Genomic DNA, 21,868 nt, shown 5'->3' with positions numbered 1-21,868 from the left:
TCACCATAGACAGGAGGCATCCTCTACACCTAGAGGAGAGGAGGTTCTACCATCACCATAGACAGGGGACATCCTCTACACCTAGAGGAGAGGAGGTTCTACCATCACCATAGACAGGGGGCATCACCTACACCTAGAGGAGAGGCGGTTCTACCATCACCATAGACAGGGAGCATCCTTTACACCTAGAGGAGAGGAGGTTCTACCATCACCATAGACAGGGAGCATTCTTTACACCTAGAGGAGAGGAGGTTCTACCATCACCATAGAAAGGGGCATCACCTACACCTAGAGGAGAGGCGGTTCTACCATCACCATAGACAGGGAGCACCCTTTACACCTAGAGGAGAGGAGGTTCTACCATCACCATAGACAGGGGGCATCCCCTACACCTAGAGGAGAGGAGGTTCTACCATCACCATAGACAGGGGACATCCTCTACACCTAGAGGAGAGGAGGTTCTACCATCACCATAGACAGGAGGCATCCTCTACACCTAGAGGAGAGGAGGTTCTACCATCACTATAGACAGGGGATATCCTCTACACCTAGAGGAAAGGAGGTTCTACCATCACCATAGACAGGGGGCATCCTCTACACCTAGAGGAAAGGAGGTTCTACCATCACCATAGACAGGGGACATCCCCTACACCTAGAGGAGAGGAGGTTCTACCATCACCATAGAAAGGGGCATCACCTACACCTAGAGGAGAGGAGGTTCTACTATCACCATAGACAGGAGGCATCCTCTACACCTAGAGGAAAGGAGGTTCTACCATCACCATAGACAGGGGACATCCCCTACACCTAGAGGAGAGGAGGTTCTACCATCACCATAGACAGGGGGCATCCTCTACACCTAGAGGAGAGGAGGTTCTACCATCACCATAGACAGGGGATATCCTCTACACCTAGAGGAAAGGAGGTTCTACCATCACCATAGACAGGGGGCATCCTCTACACGTAGAGGAGAGGAGGTTCTACCATCACCATAGACAGGGGACATCCCCTACACCTAGAGGAGAGGAGGTTCTACCATCACCATAGAAAGGGGCATCACCTACACCTAGAGGAGAGGAGGTTCTACTATCACCATAGACAGGAGGCATCCTCTACACCTAGAGGAAAGGAGGTTCTACCATCACCATAGACAGGGGACATCCTCTACACCTAGAGGAAAGGAGGTTCTACCATCACCATAGACAGGGGGCATCCTCTACACCTAGAGGAGAGGAGGTTCTACCATCACCATAGACAGGGGGCATCCTCTACACCTAGAGGAGAGGAGGTTCTACCATCACCATAGACAGGGGGCATCCTCTACACGTAGAGGAGAGGAGGTTCTACCATCACCATAGACAGGAGGCATCCTCTACACCTAGAGGAGAGGAGGTTCTGCCATCACCATAGACAGGGGACATCCCCTACACCTAGAGGAGAGGAGGTTCTACCATCACCATAGACAGGGGATATCCTCTACACATAGAGGAAAGGAGGTTCTACCATCACCATAGACAGGGGGCATCCTCTACACCTAGAGGAGAGGAGGTTCTACCATCACCATAGACAGGAGGCATCCTCTACACCTAGAGGAGAGGAGGTTCTACCATCACCATAGACAGGGGACATCCCCTACACCTAGAGGAGAGGAGGTTTTACCATCACCATAGACAGGAGGCATCCTCTACACCTAGAGGAGAGGAGGGTCTACCATCACCATAGACAGGGAGCATCCTCTACACCTAGAGGAGAGGAGGTTCTACCATCACCATAGACAGGGAGCATCCTCTACACCTAGAGGAGAGGAGGTTCTACCATCACCATAGACAGGGGGCATCCTCTACACCTAGAGGAGAGGAGGTTCTACCATCACCATAGACGGGGGGCATCCTCTACACCTAGAGGAGAGGAGGTTCTACCATCACCATAGACAGGGGGCATCCTCTACACCTAGAGGAGAGGAGGTTCTACCATCACCATAGACAGGGGGCATCCTCTACACCTAGAGGAGAGGAGGTTCTACCATCACCATAGACAGGGGGCATCCTATACACCTAGAGGAGAGGAGGTTCTACCATCACCATAGACAGGGGGCATCCTCTACACCTAGAGGAGAGGAGGTTCTACCATCACCATAGACAGGGGGCATCCTCTACACCTAGAGGAGAGGAGGTTCTACCATCACTATAGACAGGGGGCATCCTCTACACCTAGAGTAGAGACGGTTCTACCATCACCATAGACAGGGGGCATCCTCTACACCTAGAGGAGAGGAGGTTCTACCATCACCATAGACAGGGGACATCCCCTACACCTAGAGGAGAGGAGGTTCTACCATCACCATAGACAGGGGACATCCCCTACACCTAGAGGAGAGGAGGTTCTACCATCACCATAGACAGGAGGCATCCTCTACACCTAGAGGAGAGGAGGTTCTACCATCACCATAGACAGGGGGCATCCTCTACACCTAGAGGAGAGGAGGTTCTACCATCACCATAGACAGGGGGCATCCTCTACACCTAGAGGAGAGGAGGTTCTACCATCACCATAGACAGGAGGCATCCTCTACACCTAGAGGAGAGGAGGTTCTACCATCACCATAGACAGGAGGCATCCTCTGCACCTAGAGGAAAGGAGGTTCTACCATCACCATAGACAGGGGCATCCTCTACACCTAGAGGAGAGGAGGTTCTACCATCACCATAGACAGGGAGTATCCTCTACACCTAGAGGAGAGGAGGTTCTACCATCACCATAGACAGGGAGTATCATCTACGCCTAGAGGAGAGGAGGTTCTACCATCACCATAGACAGGGGGCATCCACTACACCTAGAGGAGAGGAGGCTTTACCATCACCATAGACAGGGGGCATCCTCTACACCTAGAGGAGAGGAGGCTCTACCATCACCATAGACAGGGGGTATCCTCTACACCTAGAGGAGAGGAGGTTCCATCATTACCATAGACAGGGGGCATCCTCTACACCTAGAGGAGAGGAGATTCTACCATCACCATAGACAGGGGGGATCTTCTACACCTAGAGGAGAGGAGGTTCTACCATCACCATAGACAGGGGCATCCTCTACGCCTAGAGGAGAGGAGGCTCTACCATCACCATAGACAGGGGGCATCCTCTACACCTAGAGAAGAGGAGGTTCTACCAAAGACATAGACAGGGGGCATCATCTACGCCTAGAGGAGAAGAGGTTCTACCATCACCATAGACAGGGGGCATCCTCTACACCTAGAGGAGAGGAGGCTCTACCATCACTATAGACAGGGGGCATCCTCTACACCTAGAGGAGAGGAGGCTCTACCATCATCATAGACAGGTGGCATCCTCTACACCTAGAGGAGAGGAGGTTCGACCATCACCATAGACAGGGGGGATCTTCTACACCTAGAGGAGAGGAGGTTCTACCATCACCATAGACAGGGGCATCCTCTACACCTAGAGGAGAGGAGGTTCTACCATCACCATACACAGGGGGCATCCTCTACACCTAGAGGAGAGGAGGTTCCACCATCACCATAGACAGGGGGCATCCTCTACACCTAGAGGAGAGGAGGATCTACCATCACCATAGACAGGGGGCATCCTCTACACCTAGAGGAGAGGAGGTTCTACCATCACCATAGACAGGGGGCATCCTCTACACCTAGAGGAGAGGAGGTTCTACCATCACCAAAGACAGGGGGCATCCTCTATATCTAGAGGAGAGGAGGTTCTACCATCACCATAGACAGGGGGCATCCTCTACACCTAGAGGAGAGGGGGTTCTACCATCACCATAGACAGGAGGATCCTCTACACCTAGAGGAGAGGGGGTTCTACCATCACCATAGACAGGGGGCATCCTCTACACCTAGAGGAGAGGGGGTTCTACCATCACCATAGACAGGGGGCATCCTCTACACCTAGAGGAGAGGAGGTTCTATCATCACCATAGACAGGGGGCATCCTCTACACCTAGAGGAGAGGGGGTTCTACCATCACCATAGACAGGGGGCATCCTCTACACCTAGAGGAGAGGAGGTTCTATCATCACCATAGACAGGGGACATCCTCTACACCTAGAGGAGAGGGGGTTCTACCATCACCATAGACAGGGGACATCCTCTACACCTAGAGGAGAGGGGGTACTACCATCACCATAGACAGGGGGCATCCTCTACACCTAGAGGAGAGGAGGTTCTATCATCACCATAGACAGGGGACATCCTCTACACCTAGAGGAGAGGAGGTTCTACCATCACCATAGACAGGGGAATCCTCTACACCTAGAGGAGAGGAGGTTCTACCATCACCATAGACAGGGGGCATCCTCTACACCTAGAGGAGAGGAGGTTCTACCATCACCATAGACAGGGGGCATCCTCTACACCTAGAGGAGAGGAGGTTCTACCATCACCATAGACAGGGGGCATCCTCTTTATCTAGAGGAGAGGAGGTTCTACCATCACCATAGACAGGGGGCATCCTCTACACCTAGAGGAGAGGGGGTTCTACCATCACCATAGACAGGGGGCATCCTCTACACCTAGAGGAGAGGGGGTTGTACCATCACCATAGACAGGGGGCATCCTCTACACCTAGAGGAGAGGGGGTTCTACCATCACCATAGACAGGGGGCATCCTCTACACCTAGAGGAGAGGAGGTTCTATCATCACCATAGACAGGGGGCATCCTCTACACCTAGAGGAGAGGGGGTTCTACCATCACCATAGACAGGGGGCATCCTCTACACCTAGAGGAGAGGAGGTTCTATCATCACCATAGACAGGGGACATCCTCTACACCTAGAGGAGAGGGGGTTCTACCATCACCATAGACAGGGGACATCCTCTACACCTAGAGGAGAGGGGGTTCTACCATCACCATAGACAGGGGGCATCCTCTACACCTAGAGGAGAGGAGGTTCTATCATCACCATAGACAGGGGACATCCTCTACACCTAGAGGAGAGGAGGTTCTACCATCACCATAGACAGAGGAATCCTCTACACCTAGAGGAGAGGAGGTTCTACCATCACCATAGACAGGGGTCATCCTCTACACCTAGAGGAGAGGAGGTTCTACCATCACCATAGACAGGGGGCATCCTCTACACCTATAGCAGAGGAGTTTCTACCATCACCATAGACAGGGGGCATCCTCTACACCTAGAGGAGAGGAGGTTCTATCATCACCATAGACAGGGGGCATCCTCTACACCTAGAGGAGAGAAGGTTCTACCATCACCATAGACAGGGGGCATCCTCTACACCTAGAGGAGAGGAGATTCTATCATCACCATAGACAGGGGGCATCCTCTACACCTAGAGGAGAGGAGGTTCTACCATCACCATAGACAGGGGGCATCCTCTACACCTAGAGAAGAGGAGGTTCTATCATCACCATAGACAGGGGGCATCCTCTACACCTAGAGGAGAGGAGATTCTATCATTACCATAGACAGGGGGCATCCTCTACACCTAGAGGAGAGGAGGTTCTACCATCACCATAGACAGGAGGCATCCTCTACACCTAGAGGGGAGGAGGTTCTACCATCACCATAGACAGGGGGCATCCTCTACACCTAGGGGAGAGGGGGTTCTACCATCACCATAGACAGAGGGCATCCTCTACACCTAGAGGAGAGGAGGTTCTACCATCACCATAGACAGGGGGCGTCCTCTACACCTAGAGGACAAGAGGTTCTGCCATCACCATAGACATGGGGCATCCTCTACACCTAGAGGAGAGGAGGTTCTACCATCACCATAGACAGGGGGTATCCTCTACACCTAGAGGAGAGGAGGTTCTACCATCACCATAGACAGGGGGCGTCCTCTACACCTAGAGGACAGGAGGTTCTGCCATCACCATAGACAGGGGGCATCCTCTACACCTAGAGGAGAGGAGGTTCTACCATCACCATATACAGGGGGCATCCTCTACACCTAGAGGAGAGGAGGTTCCACCATCACCATAGACAGGGGGTATGCTCTACACCTAGAGGAGAGGAGGTTCTACCATCACTATAGACAGAGGGCATCCTCTACACCTAGAGGAGAGGAGGTTCCACCATCACCATAGACAGGGGACATCCTCTACACCTAGAGGGGAGGAGGTTCTACCATCACCATAGACAGGGGGCATCCTCAAGCTGTGCAGCCCAGCACTGAGTCCTCCATACTCCCAGTGACCCCCTGCCCGGGTTCTGTTTTGTATTAACCCTTGCAGTGCCGCTGCAATTTCCCACGTGGGCCCTGATTCTATTTCTGCTAATTACTGGACGCTAGGCTCCTCGATTGTTTATCACTGGCCCCCTCTGCCCAGACGCCATGGGTAACCGGAGGAAGACGGCTAAATTGCTCAAAGCAGCGTCCGGGGTGTCTGCGCCTCCATCGGATGATGAATCCGTCCATGAAGATCCTCCATTCCAGTCCCTGGAACCCCTGGATGCGCAGGACTGCTCCACATCACAAGCCGTTCTAGCACAGATTCAGTCGAACGCTGCCAAAAAGTTGGGGAGATTCTCCCGCACACAGCCCTGCTCTCCTCAGGGGTCCCCAAACTCCTCTCCCTCCCTCTTTGAAGGCTCCCAGAGCCCGCCACAGCTTGTAAGCTATGAAGAGGGCGCTGATCCGCCTGACGTGGCCACTGAACTGGACCGCAAATTTGCAGAGGTGCTGGCGGCCATTAATGGGTGCCAATCCAAACTGGTTACCAAGGTGGATGAGCTGCGACAGGACTTTGTTCTTTTAAGACACGATGTCCATAAAGCTAAAGAGCGAATCACCGAAACTGAGCGCAGAATATCTGAGGTGGAAGATGTCCAGAGGCCTATGCCGACACAGATAAGAGAGCTTCAGCGCCAAATGTCTGCATCCATCGACAGAGCGGACGACCTCGAAAACCGACTGCGACGGAACAACGTCAGAGTGGTTGGCCTCCCCGAAAAAGTGGAGGGGTCTGACCCGGTATCCTTTTTTGAAAATTGGCTCAAAAATTTGCTTCCTGCAGATACCTTTTCCCCGTTCTTCACAGTGGAAAGGGCCCATCGTGTGCCATCCCGCCCTGGCCCCCCAGGGGGCAATCCAAGACCCTTCCTGGCCCGGCTGCTGCACTTTAGGGACAGGGACTCTATCCTCAGGGCTGTCCGTACCAAGGGAGAAATCCTCTATGCCAACAGCAGAGTGTCCTTCTACCCTGATTTCTCTGCATCCGTCAGGAAACAACGCGCACAATTCACTGAGGTCCGTGCCCGTCTCCGTGACAAGGGGTATAAATACTCCATGATGTATCCTTCCAAGCTCCGAATTGTGGACGGACAGAAGACTCGATTCTTCACCTGCCCAACCGAAGCACTTCACTGGGCTGATGCAGCTCCACGGGCTCCCGCTGCAAGGCCCGCACCTCCTGAGTGACTGGACTCATATATCCTTTTATCTGATGAGCTATGACATTGCTGGACTTAGTCCTGTATTGATGCTTAGGGGTCCTAAATCATTGCTCTAATTTTCTAATATTGCTTTACATTGGGGCGCACGCCTCGTATATGGTGCCCCATAACTGATGTGCTATCTCTTTTGGTCAATTTGGCCTGTGCGCCACATATGGCACTTATTTCTCTTTCCCCTCCCCTTCCCCTTCTTTGTACCTACTCCCCCCCTCCCTTATCCTCTTACCGCTCCCCTCTACATATTACTCTTCCCTTATCCCCTCCTTTGCTCTCTTTAAACATGGCTGCCTAAATACCTCCTGTTTATATATACTCTGAGGGTTAGGGGTCCCGGGACAAATGGTGTAAGTTTGTCTTGAGTTAGGGACCACTGTTCTATTCTTTGATTGTTATTGGGTATAGGTCTGCACTACTGCTGTTAGGGTGTTAGACAGGGGGTTTATATTCTTGGGATTGTTAGTACAGTTCTGGTTATATTTGTTATGCTCACTGTTGTCTGTCTGTCTATGTCTCTGTGGTATGAAAGGATGAATGCTTGGTTGCTCACGTCTCCTTCCCCACACCCCTTTCCCTTCCGCTAAGATGTCCTCACTTAAGGTAATGAGTTGGAATGTGAGGGGACTCAACTCCAAATTCAAGAGGGCTCTGATGTTAGACGTCATTAAGCGTCAGGCCCCTCACATGGTATGTATCCAAGAGACACACCTTACGGGTCAGAAGGTCCTCTCTCTGAAGCGGGCCTGGGTGGCTAGAGGTTATCATTCCTCCTACTCTGTCTACGCCAGGGGAGTATCCATACTCATATCCAAAGCGCTTCCCATAGAGGTCATACAGGTAGCACCGGATCACTTTGGCCGGTACGTAGTCATACATTGTGCCTTGTGGGGCTTTACTTTCACTGTAGTGTCGGTCTATGTCCCACCTCCCTTTGATCCAGCTGTATTGCACCTAATCTCCGGTAAACTTGCTTCTATGCCTCCTAGTCCGATCCTCTGCATTGGTGACTTCAATGCAGTCCCTAATCCCTCCCTGGATCGCACAAGCGGCCTAGACACAGGCTCGGTCCGTCTGAATGAGTGGCTCACTTCTCTAGACCTCGCCGATGTTTGGCGTAGTAAACATCCTCAAGAGAGAGAATATTCATTCTATTCCTCTGTGCACAAGAGCTTCTCTCGGATTGATCTGGCCTTTGTTTCCCCAGATATGTTGCCGCACGTTGATCAAGTATCCTATTGCCCGCGCAGTGCATCTGACCATTCCGCCTTGCTTATCAGTCTCCTTATAGGCCCCCCCAGCGACTCCCGCTTATGGCGCCTGCACCCGGCCTGGCTCCTATCCCCAGCGGTCCAGAGTACTGTTAGGGCAGCGCATAGCGAGTTCTGGGATGTACACTCAACCCATCCTGATCCTCTTCTAGTCTGGGACTCGTACAAGTCCTCAGTGCGGGGAGCATTCATGTCAGGTGTAGCTGGCCATAGGAAGTTATTAAATGCGCAGGAGGAGAGGCTGACCGCTGCACTGGTGACTGCAGAAAAGGAATATCTAGAGAAACCTACTCCGGGGAATAAAAAGACTTGGGCCCAAGCGCAGAGGAACCATCTAGCTGTAGTGAAGGAGCGCACCAGCAAGCGCCTGCAAGCCAGGGAAGCGTCCATCTTTGAATTTGGAGATAAAAATGGGAAGCTGCTTGCATATCTCTCGCGGGCTGAGCGTCCGTGTGCATCCGTTCCATCTATCCTTGACAGTAACGGAGCCTTGAACACAGAACCCCGGGCCATAAACATGGTTTTTCACGAATTCTACTCTTCTCTTTACAGCTCCAGATTGTCCGCCTCTTCCGTCGAGATTTCCAGATTCCTTGACAGTCTTCCACTTTGGAGGCTCACACCGGCACAGTCATTGGAGCTTGATGCCCCGCTCTCGGCGGAGGAGGTGGAACTGGCCATCCAATCATTGCCCCCCGGTAAGACACCTGGACTTGATGGACTGGGAGGTGAGTGGTATAGGGATAACTGTGAGACTCTGGTCCCCCATCTCCTTAGCCTGTATTCCGATGCGCTCGACAGCGGTTCCCTTCCTGACTCCATGCGAGAGGCCCTTATTGTAGTTATTCCCAAGCCTGGTAAGGACCCTCTGCATCCCGACTCATACCGTCCAATTTCCCTCCTAAACTCAGATGTCAAAATACTAGCAAAAATTCTGGCAACAAGGCTTAATAAAGTAATATTATCCTTGGTGCACCCAGACCAGACAGGCTTTATGCCAGGGAGGGGTACTGACATAAATATTCAAAGACTACACCTGAATGTAGCAGAGGCAGAGAAGTCTTCAGACCCTGGGTTTATATTATCCTTAGATAATTGCAAGGCGTTTGATTCTGTGGAGTGGCCCTATTTGTGGACCCTCCTGCCCAGGCTGGGTATTGGCCCTCGCTTCACAGCATTGGTTAGGTTATTGTATAACGACCCTAGGGCTAGGGTAAGGACCAATCTTAATATCTCACCTACTCTCCCTATGGCCAGGGGCACTAGACAGGGTTGCCCACTATCTCCCCTCCTCTTCGCACTTGCCATTGAGCCCCTTGCTGTGGCGATCCGTCACTCTGATAGCATTAAGGGCATTGCTAGAGGTTCTATCATTGAAAAGGTATCTCTCTATGCTGATGATACACTTGTATACCTTGGGGATGTGGGCCCCTCTCTGGAATCCCTTCTGTCCCTGATAGAATGCTATGGGGGGTTCTCAGGTCTCCGGGTTAATTGGGACAAATCGGCCCTCTTTCCCTTATCAGATATAGGGGTACGCGCCCTTCCCGTCCCAGTCCAGGTGGTGTCCACCTTTAAATATCTGGGAGTCCAGGTGTCACGCAAGGTCCAGGCATATACAGAGCTAAACATCACACCCCTGATAGCTGCAACGGAATCGCGCCTAAAAGCCTGGTCCACTCTCCCCTTGTCCCTATACGGACGTATCAATATATTCAAAATGATCTTCCTCCCCAAATTTCTATACCTTTTTCATGCTTGTCCTATACTGCTCCCTAAGAGTCTGTTCAAACGCTTAGACGGCATTCTCAGGTCCTTCTACTGGCAGAGTAGCGCCCCGCGATTCAGTTTAGCGCTGCTTCAGGCTCCCAAGTCTAGGGGTGGACTGGCTGCCCCAGATCTGTATCTTTATTACCTGGCTTCCCAGCTAGTATATGCCCAGTGGTGGATAGATATAGACATGGGTAATGCAGCTACTGCACTGGCTGGTGCCCTGGTAGGTTCCTACGAGGCCCTTACAAACCTGCTGTACAGGTATAAGTCCCCATCTGATACCCCACTCCCCCTACGTACGGTAGCGGTGTGCTGGCGTAGGGCACAATCCCTGGTAGAGCTAAACGGCCCCCCCCCTCTCTCGCCTAGGACTCCATTGTGGCTCAATCCGTGGCTCTCTCACTTCCTCTCCCTCCCGGGCTGGACAATGTGGGGGGCGGCGGGGGTGAAATTTGTAGGCCAGCTATTATCTCCGGAAGCAGTGTTACTCAGCTTTCACGAGTTAAGGGAGAGACATACTGTACCCGATACGGCTAGCTTCCATTACACGCAATTGCGACACGCATTCAAAGCCCAATTCGGCTCCTTCGGCCTGACAGTGAAATTCTCCAAACTAGAGACTCTGATGAGTACCCCGGACCTCCCTAAGCCACTCACTCAGTGCTATGCTCTCCTACAAGAGCAAAAGTCCAGACCGTTTGATAGAGCCTGTGAACGCTGGAGACAGGATATCCCTGACCTGTCGGATGATGACTGGAGGGAGGTCGAACTGTCCTACTTCACATCTGTAGTGAGTGCGAGGGACTTCCTGATCCAATCTAAATTCCTCCATCGAGTATACTTCACCCCTGCTAGACTATTCCGCATGGGAGCAATGCCCAATGATCTTTGCTTTCGCTGTCAGGCTGAAGTCGGATCCTTCCTGCATTGTGTCTGGTCCTGCCCTAGGGTTCTTGTCTTCTGGTCCGAAGTGCTGGAGTTCCTAAATGTACACTTTGATTTCCCACGATTACTGTCTCCCTCTGTGTGTCTCCTCGGCATCATAAATGAAGTCATCAATGGCCACTATGACAAAATTTTCTTTAGGTTTGTCCTATACTACGCCCGAAAAGTGGTGGTGATGACCTGGAAGGACCAGGAGCCCCCTCCATTAAAAAGATGGATATTACTTATTAACAGCGTCATTCCCCACTACCGGTCCCTGTATGTCAACAGGAAGTGTCCCCAGAAGTTTGACCGCATCTGGTCCAGATGGTGCGAGACTCCCCATACAGCCTTATAATCACATGTGATATATACTCCTCTCCATGATGAAGGAGACTGAGCGTGCTGGTGTGTGTGTGTGTGTGTGACTGATTGTCCCTGTGTCAATAGTTATTTGTGTTGTATCAAGATGTCTGGTTACAATATCTGCTGTCACTTATCGCGGTATATCCCTTAGCTAATATTGAAACGCAATAAGATCCTGTTCATTACCACGGATGCTATTCAATTATTCTGTATTGTGGGGAAGAAAGTATGTAACAGACAATCTTGTTCTTTGGTTTGTTTATTGCAATTGTTAAAAAAAAATTTTCCAAAAATTTGCAAAAATAAATACTTTTAAAAAAAAGACAGGGGGCATCCTCTACACCTAGAGGAGAGGAGGTTCTACCATCACCATAGACAGGGGGCATCCTCTACACCTAGAGGAGAGGAGGTTCCACCATCACCATAGACAGGGGACATCCTCTACACCTAGAGGAGAGGAGGTTCTACCATCACCATAGACAGGGGGCATCCTCTACACCTAGAGGAGAGGAGGTTCCACCATCACCATAGACAGGGGACATCCTCTACACCTAGAGGAGAGGAGGTTCTACCATCACCATAGACAGGGGGCATCCTCTACACCTAGAGGGGAGGAGGTTCTACCATCACCATAGACAGGGGGCATCCTCTACACCTAGAAGAGAGGAGGTTCTACCATCACCATAGACAGGGGGCATCCTCTACACCTAGAGGAGAGGAGGTTCTACCATCACCATAGACAGGGGGCATCCTCTATACCTAGATGAGAGGAGGTTCTACCATCACCATAGACAGGGGGCATCCTCTACACCTAGAGGGGAGGAGGTTCTACCATCACCATAGACAGGGGGCATCCTCTACACCTAGAGGAGAGGGGGTTCTACCATCACCATAGACAGGGGACATCCTCTACACCTAGAGGAGAGGAAGTTCTACCATCACCATAGACAGGAGTCATCCTCTACACCTAGAGAAGAGGAGGTTCTACCATCACCATAGACAGGGAACATTCTCTACACCTAGAGGAGAGGAGGTTCTACCATCACCATAAACAGGGGGCATCCTCTACACCTAGAGGAGAGGAGGTTCTACCATCACCATAGACAGGGGCATCCTCTACACCTAGAGGAGAAGAGGTTCTTCCATCACCATAGACAGGGGGCATCCTCTGCACCTAGAGGAGAGGAGGATCTACCATCACCATAGACAGGGGGCATCCTCTACGCCTAGAGGAGAGGTGGTTCTACCATCAACATAGACAGAGGGCATCCTCTACACCTAGAGGAGAGGTGGTTCTACCATCAACATAGACAGAGGGCATCCTCTACACCTAGAGGAGAGGTGGTTCTACCATCACCATAGACACGGGGCATCCTCCACACCTATAGCAGAGGAGTTTCTACCATCACCATAGACAGGGGGCATCCTCTACACCTATAGCAGAGGAGATTCTACCATCACCATAGACAGGGGGCATCCTCTACACCTAGAGGAGAGGAGGATCTACCATCACCATAGACAGGGGACATCCTCTACACCTAGAGGACAGGAGGTTCTGCCATCACCATAGACAGGGGACATCCTCTACACCTAGAGGAGAGGAGGTTCTACCATCACCATAGACATGGGACATCCTCTACACCTAGAGGACAGGAGGTTCTGCCATCACCATAGACAGGGGACATCCTCTACACCTAGAGGAGAGGAGGTTCTACCATCACCATAGACAGGGGACATCCTCTACACCTAGAGGAGAGGAGGTTCTACCATCACCATAGACAGGGGGCATCCTCTACACCTAGAGGAGAGGAGGTTCTACCATCACCATAGACACGGGGCATCCTCTACACCTATAGCAAAGGAGATTCTACCATCACCATAGACAGGGGGCATCCTCTACACCTAGAGGAGAGGAGGTTCTACCATCACCATAGACAGGGGACATCCTCTACACCTAGAGGAGAGGAGGATCTACCATCACCATAGACAGGGGGCATCCTCTACACCTAGAGGAGAGGAGGTTCTACCATCACCATAGACAGGGAACAACCTCTACACCTAGAGGAGAGGAGGATCTACCATCACCATAGACATGGGACATCCTCTACACCTAGAGGACAGGAGGTTCTGCCATCACCATAGACAGGGGACATCCTCTACACCTAGAGGAGAGGAGGTTCTACCATCACCATAGACAAGGGACATCCTCTACACCTAGAGGAGAGGGGGTTCTACCATCACCATGGACAGGGGGCATCCTCTACACCTAGAGGAGAGGAGGTTCTACCATCACCATAGACAGGGGACATCCTCTACACCTAGAGGAGAGGAGGTTCTACCATCACCATAGACAGGGGGCATCCTCTACACCTAGAGGACAGGAGGTTCTACCATCACCATAGACAGGAGGCATCCTCTACACCCAGAGGAGAGGAGGTTCTATCATCACCATAGACAGGGGACATCCTCTACACCTAGAGGAGAGGGGGTTCTACCATCACCATAGACAGGGGGCATCCTCTACACCTAGAGGACAGGAGGTTCTACCATCACCATAGACAGGAGGCATCCTCTACACCCAGAGGAGAGGAGGTTCTACCATCACCATAGACAGGGGACAACCTCTACACCTAGAGGAGAGGAGGTTCTACCATCACCATAGACAGGAGGCATCCTCTACACCTAGAGGGGAGGAGGTTCTACCATCACCATAGACAGGGGGCATCCTCTACACCTAGGGGAGAGGGGGTTCTACCATCACCATAGACAGAGGGCATCCTCTACACCTAGAGGAGAGGAGGTTCTACCATCACCATAGACAGGGGGCGTCCTCTACACCTAGAGGACAGGAGGTTCTGCCATCACCATAGACATGGGGCATCCTCTACACCTAGAGGAGAGGAGGTTCTACCATCACCATAGACAGGGGGTATCCTCTACACCTAGAGGAGAGGAGGTTCTACCATCACCATAGACAGGGGGCGTCCTCTACACCTAGAGGACAGGAGGTTCTGCCATCACCATAGACAGGGGGCATCCTCTACACCTAGAGGAGAGGAGGTTCTACCATCACCATATACAGGGGGCATCCTCTACACCTAGAGGAGAGGAGGTTCCACCATCACCATAGACAGGGGGTATGCTCTACACCTAGAGGAGAGGAGGTTCTACCATCACTATAGACAGAGGGCATCCTCTACACCTAGAGGAGAGGAGGTTCCACCATCACCATAGACAGGGGACATCCTCTACACCTAGAGGGGAGGAGGTTCTACCATCACCATAGACAGGGGGCATCCTCTACACCTAGAGGAGAGGAGGTTCTACCATCACCATAGACAGGGGGCATCCTCTACACCTAGAGGAGAGGAGGTTCCACCATCACCATAGACAGGGGACATCCTCTACACCTAGAGGAGAGGAGGTTCCACCATCACCATAGACAGGGGACATCCTCTACACCTAGAGGAGAGGAGGTTCTACCATCACCATAGACAGGGGGCATCCTCTACACCTAGAGGGGAGGAGGTTCTACCATCACCATAGACAGGGGGCATCCTCTACACCTAGAAGAGAGGAGGTTCTACCATCACCATAGACAGGGGGCATCCTCTACACCTAGAGGAGAGGAGGTTCTACCATCACCATAGACAGGAGGCATCCTCTACACCTAGAGGAGAGGAGGTTCTACCATCACCATAGACAGGGGGCATCCTCTATACCTAGATGAGAGGAGGTTCTACCATCACCATAGACAGGGGGCATCCTCTACACCTAGAGGGGAGGAGGTTCTACCATCACCATAGACAGGGGGCATCCTCTACACCTAGAGGAGAGGGGGTTCTACCATCACCATAGACAGGGGACATCCTCTACACCTAGAGGAGAGGAAGTTCTACCATCACCATAGACAGGAGTCATCCTCTACACCTAGAGAAGAGGAGGTTCTACCATCACCATAGACAGGGAACATTCTCTACACCTAGAGGAGAGGAGGTTCTACCATCACCATAAACAGGGGGCATCCTCTACACCTAGAGGAGAGGAGGTTCTACCATCACCATAGACAGGGGCATCCTCTACACCTAGAGGAGAAGAGGTTCTTCCATCACCATAGACAGGGGGCATCCTCTGCACCTAGAGGAGAGGAGGATCTACCATCACCATAGACAGGGGGCATCCTCTACGCCTAGAGGAGAGGTGGTTCTACCATCAACATAGACAGAGGGCATCCTCTACACCTAGAGGAGAGGTGGTTCTACCATCAACATAGACAGAGGGCATCCTCTACACCTAGAGGAGAGGTGGTTCTACCATCACCATAGACACGGGGCATCCTCCACACCTATAGCAGAGGAGTTTCTACCATCACCATAGACAGGGGGCATCCTCTACACCTATAGCAGAGGAGATTCTACCATCACCATAGACAGGGGGCATCCTCTACACCTAGAGGAGAGGAGGATCTACCATCACCATAGACAGGGGACATCCTCTACACCTAGAGGACAGGAGGTTCTGCCATCACCATAGACAGGGGACATCCTCTACACCTAGAGGAGAGGAGGTTCTACCATCACCATAGACATGGGACATCCTCTACACCTAGAGGACAGGAGGTTCTGCCATCACCATAGACAGGGGACATCCTCTACACCTAGAGGAGAGGAGGTTCTACCATCACCATAGACAGGGGACATCCTCTACACCTAGAGGAGAGGAGGTTCTACCATCACCATAGACAGGGGGCATCCTCTACACCTAGAGGAGAGGAGGTTCTACCATCACCATAGACACGGGGCATCCTCTACACCTATAGCAAAGGAGATTCTACCATCACCATAGACAGGGGGCATCCTCTACACCTAGAGGAGAGGAGGTTCTACCATCACCATAGACAGGGGACATCCTCTACACCTAGAGGAGAGGAGGATCTACCATCACCATAGACAGGGGGCATCCTCTACACCTAGAGGAGAGGAGGTTCTACCATCACCATAGACAGGGAACAACCTCTACACCTAGAGGAGAGGAGGATCTACCATCACCATAGACATGGGACATCCTCTACACCTAGAGGACAGGAGGTTCTGCCATCACCATAGACAGGGGACATCCTCTACACCTAGAGGAGAGGAGGTTCTACCATCACCATAGACAAGGGACATCCTCTACACCTAGAGGAGAGGGGGTTCTACCATCACCATGGACAGGGGGCATCCTCTACACCTAGAGGAGAGGAGGTTCTACCATCACCATAGACAGGGGACATCCTCTACACCTAGAGGAGAGGAGGTTCTACCATCACCATAGACAGGGGGCATCCTCTACACCTAGAGGACAGGAGGTTCTACCATCACCATAGACAGGAGGCATCCTCTACACCCAGAGGAGAGGAGGTTCTATCATCACCATAGACAGGGGACATCCTCTACACCTAGAGGAGAGGGGGTTCTACCATCACCATAGACAGGGGGCATCCTCTACACCTAGAGGACAGGAGGTTCTACCATCACCATAGACAGGAGGCATCCTCTACACCCAGAGGAGAGGAGGTTCTACCATCACCATAGACAGGGGACAACCTCTACACCTAGAGGAGAGGAGGTTCTACCATCACCATAGACAGGAGGCATCCTCTACACCTAGAGGGGAGGAGGTTCTACCATCACCATAGACAGGGGGCATCCTCTACACCTAGGGGAGAGGGGGTTCTACCATCACCATAGACAGAGGGCATCCTCTACACCTAGAGGAGAGGAGGTTCTACCATCACCATAGACAGGGGGCGTCCTCTACACCTAGAGGACAGGAGGTTCTGCCATCACCATAGACATGGGGCATCCTCTACACCTAGAGGAGAGGAGGTTCTACCATCACCATAGACAGGGGGTATCCTCTACACCTAGAGGAGAGGAGGTTCTACCATCACCATAGACAGGGGGCGTCCTCTACACCTAGAGGACAGGAGGTTCTGCCATCACCATAGACAGGGGGCATCCTCTACACCTAGAGGAGAGGAGGTTCTACCATCACCATATACAGGGGGCATCCTCTACACCTAGAGGAGAGGAGGTTCCACCATCACCATAGACAGGGGGTATGCTCTACACCTAGAGGAGAGGAGGTTCTACCATCACTATAGACAGAGGGCATCCTCTACACCTAGAGGAGAGGAGGTTCCACCATCACCATAGACAGGGGACATCCTCTACACCTAGAGGGGAGGAGGTTCTACCATCACCATAGACAGGGGGCATCCTCTACACCTAGAGGAGAGGAGGTTCTACCATCACCATAGACAGGGGGCATCCTCTACACCTAGAGGAGAGGAGGTTCCACCATCACCATAGACAGGGGACATCCTCTACACCTAGAGGAGAGGAGGTTCCACCATCACCATAGACAGGGGACATCCTCTACACCTAGAGGAGAGGAGGTTCTACCATCACCATAGACAGGGGGCATCCTCTACACCTAGAGGGGAGGAGGTTCTACCATCACCATAGACAGGGGGCATCCTCTACACCTAGAAGAGAGGAGGTTCTACCATCACCATAGACAGGGGGCATCCTCTACACCTAGAGGAGAGGAGGTTCTACCATCACCATAGACAGGAGGCATCCTCTACACCTAGAGGAGAGGAGGTTCTACCATCACCATAGACAGGGGGCATCCTCTATACCTAGATGAGAGGAGGTTCTACCATCACCATAGACAGGGGGCATCCTCTACACCTAGAGGGGAGGAGGTTCTACCATCACCATAGACAGGGGGCATCCTCTACACCTAGAGGAGAGGGGGTTCTACCATCACCATAGACAGGGGACATCCTCTACACCTAGAGGAGAGGAAGTTCTACCATCACCATAGACAGGAGTCATCCTCTACACCTAGAGAAGAGGAGGTTCTACCATCACCATAGACAGGGAACATTCTCTACACCTAGAGGAGAGGAGGTTCTACCATCACCATAAACAGGGGGCATCCTCTACACCTAGAGGAGAGGAGGTTCTACCATCACCATAGACAGGGGCATCCTCTACACCTAGAGGAGAAGAGGTTCTTCCATCACCATAGACAGGGGGCATCCTCTGCACCTAGAGGAGAGGAGGATCTACCATCACCATAGACAGGGGGCATCCTCTACGCCTAGAGGAGAGGTGGTTCTACCATCAACATAGACAGAGGGCATCCTCTACACCTAGAGGAGAGGTGGTTCTACCATCAACATAGACAGAGGGCATCCTCTACACCTAGAGGAGAGGTGGTTCTACCATCACCATAGACACGGGGCATCCTCCACACCTATAGCAGAGGAGTTTCTACCATCACCATAGACAGGGGGCATCCTCTACACCTATAGCAGAGGAGATTCTACCATCACCATAGACAGGGGGCATCCTCTACACCTAGAGGAGAGGAGGATCTACCATCACCATAGACAGGGGACATCCTCTACACCTAGAGGACAGGAGGTTCTGCCATCACCATAGACAGGGGACATCCTCTACACCTAGAGGAGAGGAGGTTCTACCATCACCATAGACATGGGACATCCTCTACACCTAGAGGACAGGAGGTTCTGCCATCACCATAGACAGGGGACATCCTCTACACCTAGAGGAGAGGAGGTTCTACCATCACCATAGACAGGGGACATCCTCTACACCTAGAGGAGAGGAGGTTCTACCATCACCATAGACAGGGGGCATCCTCTACACCTAGAGGAGAGGAGGTTCTACCATCACCATAGACACGGGGCATCCTCTACACCTATAGCAAAGGAGATTCTACCATCACCATAGACAGGGGGCATCCTCTACACCTAGAGGAGAGGAGGTTCTACCATCACCATAGACAGGGGACATCCTCTACACCTAGAGGAGAGGAGGATCTACCATCACCATAGACAGGGGGCATCCTCTACACCTAGAGGAGAGGAGGTTCTACCATCACCATAGACAGGGAACAACCTCTACACCTAGAGGAGAGGAGGATCTACCATCACCATAGACATGGGACATCCTCTACACCTAGAGGACAGGAGGTTCTGCCATCACCATAGACAGGGGACATCCTCTACACCTAGAGGAGAGGAGGTTCTACCATCACCATAGACAAGGGACATCCTCTACACCTAGAGGAGAGGGGGTTCTACCATCACCATGGACAGGGGGCATCCTCTACACCTAGAGGAGAGGAGGTTCTACCATCACCATAGACAGGGGACATCCTCTACACCTAGAGGAGAGGAGGTTCTACCATCACCATAGACAGGGGGCATCCTCTACACCTAGAGGACAGGAGGTTCTACCATCACCATAGACAGGAGGCATCCTCTACACCCAGAGGAGAGGAGGTTCTATCATCACCATAGACAGGGGACATCCTCTACACCTAGAGGAGAGGGGGTTCTACCATCACCATAGACAGGGGGCATCCTCTACACCTAGAGGACAGGAGGTTCTACCATCACCATAGACAGGAGGCATCCTCTACACCCAGAGGAGAGGAGGTTCTACCATCACCATAGACAGGGGACAACCTCTACACCTCGAGGAGAGGGGGTTCTACCATCACCATAGACAGGGGACATCCTCTACACCTAGAGGAGAGGAGGTTCTGTCATCACCATAGACAGGGGACATCCTCTACACCTAGAGGAGAGGAGGTTCTACCATCACCATAGACAGGGGACATCCTCTACACCTAGAGGAGAGGGGGTTCTACCATCACCATAGACAGGGGGCATCCTCTACACCTAGAGGACAGGAGGTTCTACCATCACCATAGACAGGAGGCATCCTCTACACCTAGAGGAGAGGAGGTTCTACCATCACCATAGACACGGGGCATCCTCTACACCTAGAGGAGAGGAGGTTCTACCATCACCATAGACAGGGGACATCCTCTACACCTAGAGGAGAGGAGGTTCTACCATCACCATAGACAGGGGGCATCCTCTACACCTAGAGGAGAGGAGGTTCTACCATCACCATAGACAGAGGGCATCCTCTACACCTAGAGGAGAGGAGGTTCTACCATCACCATAGACAGAGGGCATCCTCTACACCTAGAGGAGAGGAGGTTCTACCATGACCATAGACAGGAGGATCCTCTACACCTAGAGGAGAGGAGGTTCTACCATCACCATAGACAGGGGGCATCCTCTACACCTAGAGGAGAGGAGGTTCTACCATCACCCTAGACAGGGGGCATCCTCTACACCTAGAGGAGAGGAGGTTCTACCATCACCCTAGACAGGGGGCATCCTCTACACCTAGAGGAGAGGAGGTTCTACCATCACCATAGACAGGGGATATCCTCTACACCTAGAGGAGAGGAGGTTCTACCATCACCATAGACAGGGGCATCCTCTACACCTAGAGGAGAGGAGGTTCTACCATCACCCTAGACAGGGGGCATCCTCTACACCTAGAGGAGAGGAGGTTCTACCATCACCATAGACAGGGGATATCCTCTACACCTAGAGGAGAGGAGGTTCTACTATCACCATAGACAGGGGGCATCCTCTACACCTAGAGGAGAGGAGGTTCTACCATCACCATAGACAGAGGGCATCCTCTACACCTAGAGGAGAGGAGGTTCTACCATCACCATAGACAGGGGATATCCTCTACACCTAGAGGAGAGGAGGTTCTACCATCACCATAGACAGAGGGCATCCTCTACACCTAGAGGAGAGGAGGTTCTACCATCACCATAGACAGAGGGCATCCTCTACTCCTAGAGGAGAGGAGGTTCTACCATCACCATAGACAGGGGGCATCCTCTACACCTAGAGGAGAGGAGGTTCTACCATCATCATAGACAGGGGACATCCTCTACACCTAGAGGAGAGGAGGTTCTACCATCACCATAGACAGGGGACATCCTCTACACCTAGAGGAGAGGGGGTTCTATCATCACCATCTGGCAGCTTCAGATACTATAGTTTAGCGATCCTGGGGTCCCACAGAAATCACTGAAGTTCTATGCAGTACAGTCCAGCTGAGAGTGACTCGTGTTCCCCCATTCACACAATCACACGGTCCCCAAATGTTGGATATATACTCTTTACCTT

Source organism: Engystomops pustulosus, unplaced genomic scaffold (assembly GCF_040894005.1).
Source record: "Engystomops pustulosus unplaced genomic scaffold, aEngPut4.maternal MAT_SCAFFOLD_204, whole genome shotgun sequence".
NCBI classification, from domain to species: Eukaryota; Metazoa; Chordata; class Amphibia; order Anura; family Leptodactylidae; genus Engystomops; species Engystomops pustulosus.
This window is presented reverse-complemented; position numbering follows the sequence as displayed.